The sequence below is a fragment of the Gymnoscopelus braueri genome (genome assembly GCF_963280865.1).
Source record: "Gymnoscopelus braueri genome assembly, chromosome: 12".
Classification (NCBI taxonomy): Eukaryota; Metazoa; Chordata; class Actinopteri; order Myctophiformes; family Myctophidae; genus Gymnoscopelus; species Gymnoscopelus braueri.
Genome location: NC_137614.1, coordinates 8,350,093 through 8,359,271, shown reverse-complemented (window position 1 = coordinate 8,359,271; position 9,179 = coordinate 8,350,093).

Below are 9,179 nucleotides of genomic sequence, written 5' to 3'. Positions count from 1 at the left end.
GGAGCCAACTGACTGTCCTAAAAACAAAACATACACATAGATTATGACCCATGCATTCATCATTGAGTGTCTTTCTCACGGGCAGGCTTATGCATGCATCCTATGCCGAGGTTAGATATCGAGCACAACAACAACCGCTGTTTGTTCATCACATATCCATAGCCTTATTTATTCACAAATACAACAATAAAATAGCTTTTGATCAACACTCTAATTGAATAAAACCTATAACTCACCACCATGATGAAATAGTTCCAGTTTCCACAAGATGATGGAAGACAAGACAATCACCAGGATGATGGAAATAACCAGGGCCACGGCCAGGCAATACACCATTGTCCTGTCTGTAGACATTTAGCATGAGAAAATATTTATATTTATAGCTCTTATTGTTATACATATACATATATATATATATATATATATATATGTCTTTTTTAAGTATATTAAGTTGTTTGCCATTTGAAAGCTTTAAAGGAGTAGTTCACCAAAAACAATCTTATTTTCTATCAATTACACACCCCATGAAGACTTGAATTCATGGAGATTTGGGGTTTTGTTTTCACGTTTTTTGTCGCATGAGCCAATAATTTGATGACCGGCGGAGTCTCGATTGGTTGGAGACTGAAAAAGTCTCCTATTGACCGATCATCAAATTATTGGCTTAGGAATGCGACAAAAACAAAGAAATCTCCATGAATTCAAGGCTTCATGGGGTGTGTAATTGTAAGGAAAAAATGATTTTCAATAATCAATAATCTGGAGATATTTGAAAAAGTAGAGATTACGATTGAAAACACCTAATAGTATAGATTAAATAGTACCATAGGAGGCGAGTATAAGATGAAGCGATATTACCTACCCTCATCTGCCACGGCACAGGAATAATTAGCAGCATTGAGGACGGTACAGTTCAGAGTCACAGAGTCTCCTGGATGGACCGACTTCTTTGGCGGCTGCTGGACAATCGCTTGGATGCTGGATGAGGAACCATTAACATGGAGCATGATTGATTCTTTGAACTGAATATCAGATTTCAGCATCATCCCACAGTTATATATTGCAGAGTCTGACAATCGCACATCGGAGATCGAGATGTTGAGTTGACTTCTTCCTTCTGTGGCCACGGAGAAGCGAGGATCGTCCTTAATTTTATCTGACAAAATAGTTTGATCTGATAACGTCTCCCATAAGACTAACATCTCAGGTTTATCTCCAAGACGTTGCTTGAACCAGTACAAGTAATTCATGGTGTCACTTTTGTCCAAGCAGGTCAAAGTCACGGGGTGTCCAACATTAGCCATTATGAAACTCTTCTGCTGTTCCAGCATTGATAACTGAGCAAAAGCAACTGCAAACAGAAATATACAGTATAAATATATAAAAATTATACATTTCTTTTAAGAATGGATGTTTGTAGGGAAAATAATTGTGGTATTTTACCTTTTTCCATTAGAAGTAACCACATGAAATGCAGGATGAGCTTTGATGCGGCCATCATCTTCAAGTTTGTCTCTTGAGTGGAAAGAGTTTATGGACGTAGACCACGTAGACCAGGAGGTGTGGCTGTGTGTGATTTGCCAAACAGATTTTTGCTTTGCCTTGCAATGATGTCATCATGAGAGATCAACAACAATTCAGTGACCCAGGTTACATTGTGCTTAAGATGTTAGGTTCATGTGTGCTGCTGTATTTTTCCATCTTCTCATGCTGATTGCCGGTTAGAACTGTGTACTCAGAGGGAAGAAAAATATCTGTAATGTTACTGTTGAGTGTGTCACATCAGTCATACTTCAATTCAATAGAATTCAAAGACACATTCATGCAATTAGGTCTAATTATTTTATGCTGATTTCTCATCTCACTGATATTGGGATTTGCTGTTACTACAACAGAATGAGAACTACAGTATAATGGAAATAAGGCTACTGTATTTTCCCTAGTTTTCAGTACTCAAACCCAGCTAGGACACATCACAAGAACAACCTGAATATACATACAAAAATCTGAAAACGAACCTGACACACAAACTATAGACCACCAACTAAATACAGTCAGCATGGGCATAAATAGTGTCTGGGGATCGTTAAGAAGATCAGGTACAGGTTAAAAGCCATTTGACAAGTAAAATAAGTTACAACGGACCTGGATTAAACGCAATAATTTGGCAAAACTTCATATTTACGATAAGAAAGCCACGTGCTTGTCACAATGTAGACACTTTGGAAGTGCGTTCTCTTTTTCGACTGCCTCTCCGTGGCAGCAGGTGAGTCTAATTATCTCATCTGGCTAACTTACAGTACACTAGAGCCTAGACTTGTGCTCAAAACTACTGTACACAATCTGCACACAGTCACAGATTTTGTGCACAGGGCCCATTTTCACTTTAATCCGTTCATGCATCAAAGTGACTGCAGATTTCTCTGCTGTCCGGCAGCAACCAGCTAACTCCAAAATGTTCATTTTTCAGGAAATGAGTTAGGAGGTTTTGTTCATCATTGATAAGAACAACTGAATGGACCTCCAAGCTCACAATGAGGTTTGAGGTCAAAAGGGGGTGGAGCCTGGAGTTAGCTAAACCAGCTAACTCCACCCCCCTTTGGTGAACTTAGCTGGTTTAGCAGAAAGTTTGAGGATCCAATGGAGTTAGCTGGTTTTGTCAGAAGCACTTTTTAATACTTTTCATTGGTTCAATCATTTTTTAATCAACACACAGGGTGTTCAATGGCCCTGATGTATGGAAAAAAATGCAAAAGCGGAAAACTGGAGTTAGCTGGTTCTCGCCGGACAGCGACGATTTCTGATTTTGCAATAACGTTACAATGTTTTTTTAATAACAAGCACATTACATTATCATTACCAAAATAACCATAATGACAGGACCCAGCTCTGCACCACTGACAGTGCTCATGCTCCTTGGAGGAGACAACATTTGAATGACCTCAAGACCTTTCATCATCACCAAAAAGTTTTCTGTGTTAAAGGCTTTCTGTGGCTTGTTAATTATGATATTTTATTTGATTTAAATAAAATATCACGCACACACACACACACACACACACACACACACACACACACACACACACACACACACACATACAGTAGCCTACATACACATACACACACACACACACACACACACACACACACACACACACACACACACACACACACACACACACACATACAGTAGCCTACATACACACACAGACACACTTAATTTTGAAACAAATCATCAATAGTGTGATCGCAGGCTTTAACAATTACACTGTTGGTCAGGTCAAAGTTTGGCCTGGTTTAGTGTAAGGAGATGTATGTATGATGGCCACAGAAGTTGTTTTTGCTACAGTGTATCAGTCAGAGGCCAAAATGATCAAGAGACACCAGCTCACCATTTCTGTGATATAACATTTTCTAATCCTCTCATTCCTTTTTGACATTTTGTAGTCTTGCACTCAGCAACCTCTCAATCTGCAGATGTTTGTACATTATGATCAGGGATTGAAACACATTACTTCCTTTTCTTTACTTTCCTGTGACTTTTTAAGAGTGTCTAAAACATCACAGCACCTTTTATTACAGTAAATACTCAACACAAAGACACGTGATATCTGTAAGCAATCGCACTATTCTGTGTTAATTTCTGTCGACTGTGAGTCTGCTCTGGACAGCTAATGAGAATACTGTCAGTTGCTCTTATTTCAGCTCTAAAGTAAGTCGATCATGGCCTTGGTCCATGTTAAATGTACTGCATATATCTACAGTATTTGTCACTATAAAGGGCATATTATGCCACAGGCCAATCAAGCGCAAGTGATACTGATGGTGTAGAAGCAAACAATTTTTGACTGTGCTCACGTTTTTGGGCTGAATTTTGTTTGAATATTCTTCATATTCAAGTTATTGAGAGTGACGGACAATAGGCTATACGTTATTATAAACTGTATGAAAATGACTGACATTGTTTCTTAAGAGCACACGTCTAAACAATGGATCATATCAGCAGCCACCATAATGCTTATAGTATTAGGACTTTGTCACTACAGGCAGTATCATACAGGATGTGGTGCGCAATTTTCATGTTGCATATGTTTTATTTTAATATGTGGTGATTTTTATTTGCTACCTTGGCCAAGCCTCTCTTGTAAAAGAGATGTCTTCTAAAATAAAAATAAGAATACAATAAAAAGAGTCTTTACAGTTTACCCATCATTCGATTTATGCTTAATTGCAGGCATGAAATCCAAAGGACATAAATGACAAGATCATTTTACAATTCTCATAATAAATAATATATGGCCAAAGTGCAATATAATTTAATAAAAGTGTTGATTAATAATTAGAGTGTGGTGTGCTCACAATGTTTGTGCATCAGGTATGTTCTGACTGTGTACAAAGGTCACAGCCATAGGAGACTATAGCCATTATATCCCCCACAGATACAGGATAGAAAAAACAACCTTAAGATCTCCGGTGTCAATACATATATTATCCTGGTCATTAATGTTCAACTTCAATTTCATGTAATTTGTCACATCACAAGTTTACAGGTGTATAAGAGTGTGTGAATTTATTTTTGTGCAAGCTACCCAAATGGAAATTACATGATTAAGAAGAATAGAGGAGAAACATATCAAACATCAAAACATAGTATCACATTTAAACATAAAGTGTGTACTCAAAAAAAGAAGAAAAAAGGCTGAGTATCACCAACTCTGTACTGCAATAAAGACATAGCAGCAGACATCGAATATGTAGGATGTGCATGCGAATAAAGTTCACACCTTTCAAACTCAGCGAGCCCCCAGCCGAGCCTCCAGCTTCTATGTTCTGACTTCTGTGTGGTCACAGTGGTTTAGTTTCTGTTGGTGGAAACTAAGGTGCAGCCAGGAGAGGAAGCCTGGTCTGCAGCATCTGACTGCGTCTGACATTTAAGATTAAATGTTTTCAAATTAGTGAGGCTGATTTATCATGGTAAATGTGATATACTGAAACATCCATGCAACAAGTCACTGACCACCTAGCCGTCACTTAGTAGCCCGTTCAGTACTACTTATGTGGTTTATTGTGGATGTAGAAATTGTTTGAAGAAGAGAAAACCGCACACAATGTATTGCACACTTCTAAGGTGTGCAATACAAGGTGTTTCACCTCACAAGGAAGGTTTGTCTGTCACGTTTGTTCCTCCCTGCGTGTGATGAACAACTGAATACCACTGCAGCACACTTTGTGGTGTCTTTTTTTTAAAGCAGGAAACATGCAGGCTATCAGCATCATGTGTGCATTCACACATAACCTGCTCACGCCATGCACTGAAGACCTTTATAGCTTCCAAAAACAGCACTTTCATATTATAATGTAGATCAACAGGCAGAATCAGTGATAACCCATAATTAACCACCACTTCAAATTTAAAATGCATTGACAACCATGCTGGTGTCTATCATCCCACAGAAATATGCATTTGAATGCGAGAGGTGAAGGTCATCGATTGTGACCTCCATTATATCCAGAATTTGTTATAATTTTAGAACTCATTGTAAGTGTAACGCCAGGGTTTCGAACCCGAGTCTCCCGCATGGAAAGCCAAAGGGATATATATCCCTATTGCTCGGGGGAGATATTAGACTTTCAGGCCATCAGGCTGAGGTAGTGAACCACTCTGTTATAAGTCACTGACTCCCCACCCATTGCTGTTATGACTCCACTCTCCTGATGTAAAGACTGAGTACCAGCTGGAACGCAGACTGAATGATGATAAAGGTATATAACAGTATAGCCTAGACACGTCAAATGATTAATTAACGTTATGCTTAAAATCTTACTTTTTAAGCCTAACTCTAAAAACATAATTAAACATAAAACAACCATTTATTTGTGAGCACCAGGACAATTGTACACAGACTACACACAATGTCTTTTTCACAAATTCTATTATACCAGTGACACACACACACACACACACACACGCACACGCACACGCACACGCACACACACACACACACACACACACGTACTATAGGTGCATTTAGCTAATATTCTTGCATCTCTGCATCAACATTTACAATAATTAATTCAACACATAAAAGGTTGATCTCAAAATCAAGGTATCAATTTATTTTTCATTTTGTGTAGCCATACAGTATATTAATTACTAAATTAATGCATGCATTGTTTAAACTTAGAAATTAAGATATTTTTATCACAAGGTGAAGCTCTAGGGGCTGTGTCCACAGAGACCGCATTTTGAGCGGTCAGTGCCAGTCTGCCATGCATTTCTATGGTAAAGACACGCTGGTGCGCTCCTCTTCCCAGCGCCGAGCACACTGGGCACTCAAGCTGGAAACAGTTAAACTTTTGAAGATGAACACTGCTCTTTTGATCCTCTTGGATAAAAAAATAATATAAAATACCGGGTCTGACAATTTACGACCCGACATTAAATCATTATCACAACCATGAGAAACCCTTATCTACCGTTGTTTCAGCTAAGCTAATTGTGCTAATAACGCAGATGACTAGATATCCAACAAAGCGCCCCTCCGCTCAAAAAACACTCTCTGTGGACACGGCCCCTAATAGAAGAAGCACATCTTAATTGCTTTTTTATGGAACTCAGTCATAAGTGTATAGATGCTGAGACCGCAAAGTAGAGAGTAGCATATAGCAGATAGAAGCACTATTTAACTCTAACTCCAGCATACACAGTCTCCTCCTGCATGTTGTTCCTCTGTGGTCTTGGTCTGCTCTTCTTCTTCTTCAGACTCAGAGCAGCGTAATGGAGGTTGTCTTCATCCTGGTTCTGGAAGAAAACGACAAGAACATGAGCCCGGTGCGGACTTTGTGGCAGGGACTGCTTTTGAAGAGAAATTGGGTTAAACAAACAAACAAATAAAACCTACCACTGTGTTTGTAGGAGACACTGAGGAGCCAACTGACTGTCCTAAAAACAAAACATACATATAGATTGTTATGACCCAGGCATTCATAATAAAGTGTCGAGGGCAGGCTTATGCATGCAGCCTATGCCGAGGTTAGATAACGACTGCTAGGTGATAATTTGTTCATCACATATCCATACCTTTATTTATTCACAAATACAACGAGAAAATATAATTTGATCGACACTCTAAAATGAATAAATCGATTAAAGGAGTAGTTCACCCAAAACCGGACTTACTTTCTATCAATTACACACCCCATTAAAGGAGAGATCCGGACATTTTAAGTGTTGATGTGTCGCTAATCACTCACCATCATTGAAATGGACGTTGAGTTATTCCAGAGAGTCCCCTGTCGTGCAGTCTGGCGACCCCCTCCGTGGCATAATGGGAGCCCGTGTAAGAGTGAAAATCGTCTATTATAACCGATGCAAAGTTAGTTTTTTCTCTACTATTGCTCATTGTGGAGTCTCATGATACTCTGAAACATGCACTGAAAGTCGCGCACGAGCTATCGTTCGTGCAGAACTAGACGACGCTGGTTGCTTGTTTCTTCCACAGACGCCAGGTTCTGTGAGAGAAACAAGCAACCAGCGTCGTCTCGTTCTGCACGAACGATAGCTCGTGCGCGACTTTCAGTGCATGTTCGAGTATCATGAGACTCCACGATGAGCAGTAGTAGAGAAATAACTAACTTATAATAGACGATTTTCACTCTTACACGGGCTGCCGTTATGCCACGGAGGGGGTCGCCAGACTGCACGACAGGGCACTCTCTGGAATAACTCAACGTCCATTTCAATGATGGTGAGTGATTAGCGACACATCAAAGATAACACTTAAAATGTCCGGATCTCTCCTTTAAGCCTTGAATTCATGGAGATTGTTTTGCTTTTGTCGCACTCCTGAGCCAATAATTTGATGACCGGGTCATCGGTCAATAGGAGCCTCCAGTAGGAGACTTTTTGAGTCTCTTACTGGAGACTCCTTCAGTCATCAAATTATTGGCTCAGGAAAGCGACAAAAACTAAAAAATCTCCATGAATTCAAGGCTTGATGGGGTGTGAAATTGATAGAAAATAAGTAATGTTTTGCATAAACTACTCCTTTAACATTCCTGTCATGTAACTCACTTACCACCACCATGAATACAAGTTTCCAGTTTCCACATGTAGAGGATGGAAGACAAGACAATCACCAGGATGATGGAAATGACCAGGGCCACGGCCAGGCAATACACCATTGTCCTGTCTGTAGAGATTTAGATTTTATTTTACATTTGTAAGTTGTTTGCCAGTTGAAAGCTTTAAGAGTTTAGTCTCAATCTGGGGATATTAGCAAAAGTACAGGTTACGATGAAAAAGAACGTACAGTAGTGTATGAAATAGTACCATAAGTGGTGAGTATAAGATTAAGTGATGTTACCTACCCTCATGCAGTGTCTCTGCCACGGCACAGGAATAATTAGCAGCATTGAGGAGGGGGCTGGACGTGGAACCATTAACATGGAGCGCGATTCCTTCTTTGAACTGAATATCAGATTGCAGCATTATCCCACAGAAATACCATGCAGAGTCTGACAATTGCACATCCGAGATCGAGATGTTGAGTTGAGTTCTTCCTTCTGTGGCCACGGAGAAGCGATGATTGTTCTTAATTTTATCTGATAAAGTAGTTGTCTTTGATAACGTGTCCCATAAGACTAACATCTCAGGTTTATCTCCAAGACGTTGCTTGTACCAGTAGAAGTGACTCATGATGTCCCTTTTGTCCAAGCAGGTCAAAGTCACGTTGTCCCCAACATTGGCCATTATGAAATTCTTCTGCTGTTCTAGGGTTGATAACTGAGCAAAAGCAGCTGCAAACAGAAATATACAGTATAATAAATTATTTTAAGAATAAATGCTGATTGTTAAGGTTGTAGGGAAAATAATTGTGGTATTTTACCTTTTTCCAATATAAGTAACCACATGAAATGCAGGATGAGCTTTGATGCGGCCATCATCTTCAAGTTTGTCTCTTGAGTGGAAAGAGTTTATGGACGTAGACCACGTAGACCAGGAGGTGTGGCTGTGTGTGATTTGTCAAACAGATTTCTGCTTTGCCTTGCAATGATGTCACCATGAGAGCAAATCAGTGACCCAGGTTACATTGTGCTTAACATGTTAGGTTCATGTGTGCAGTACTGTATTCTTCCATCTTCTCACGCTGATTGCCGGTTACAACTGTCTACTCAGA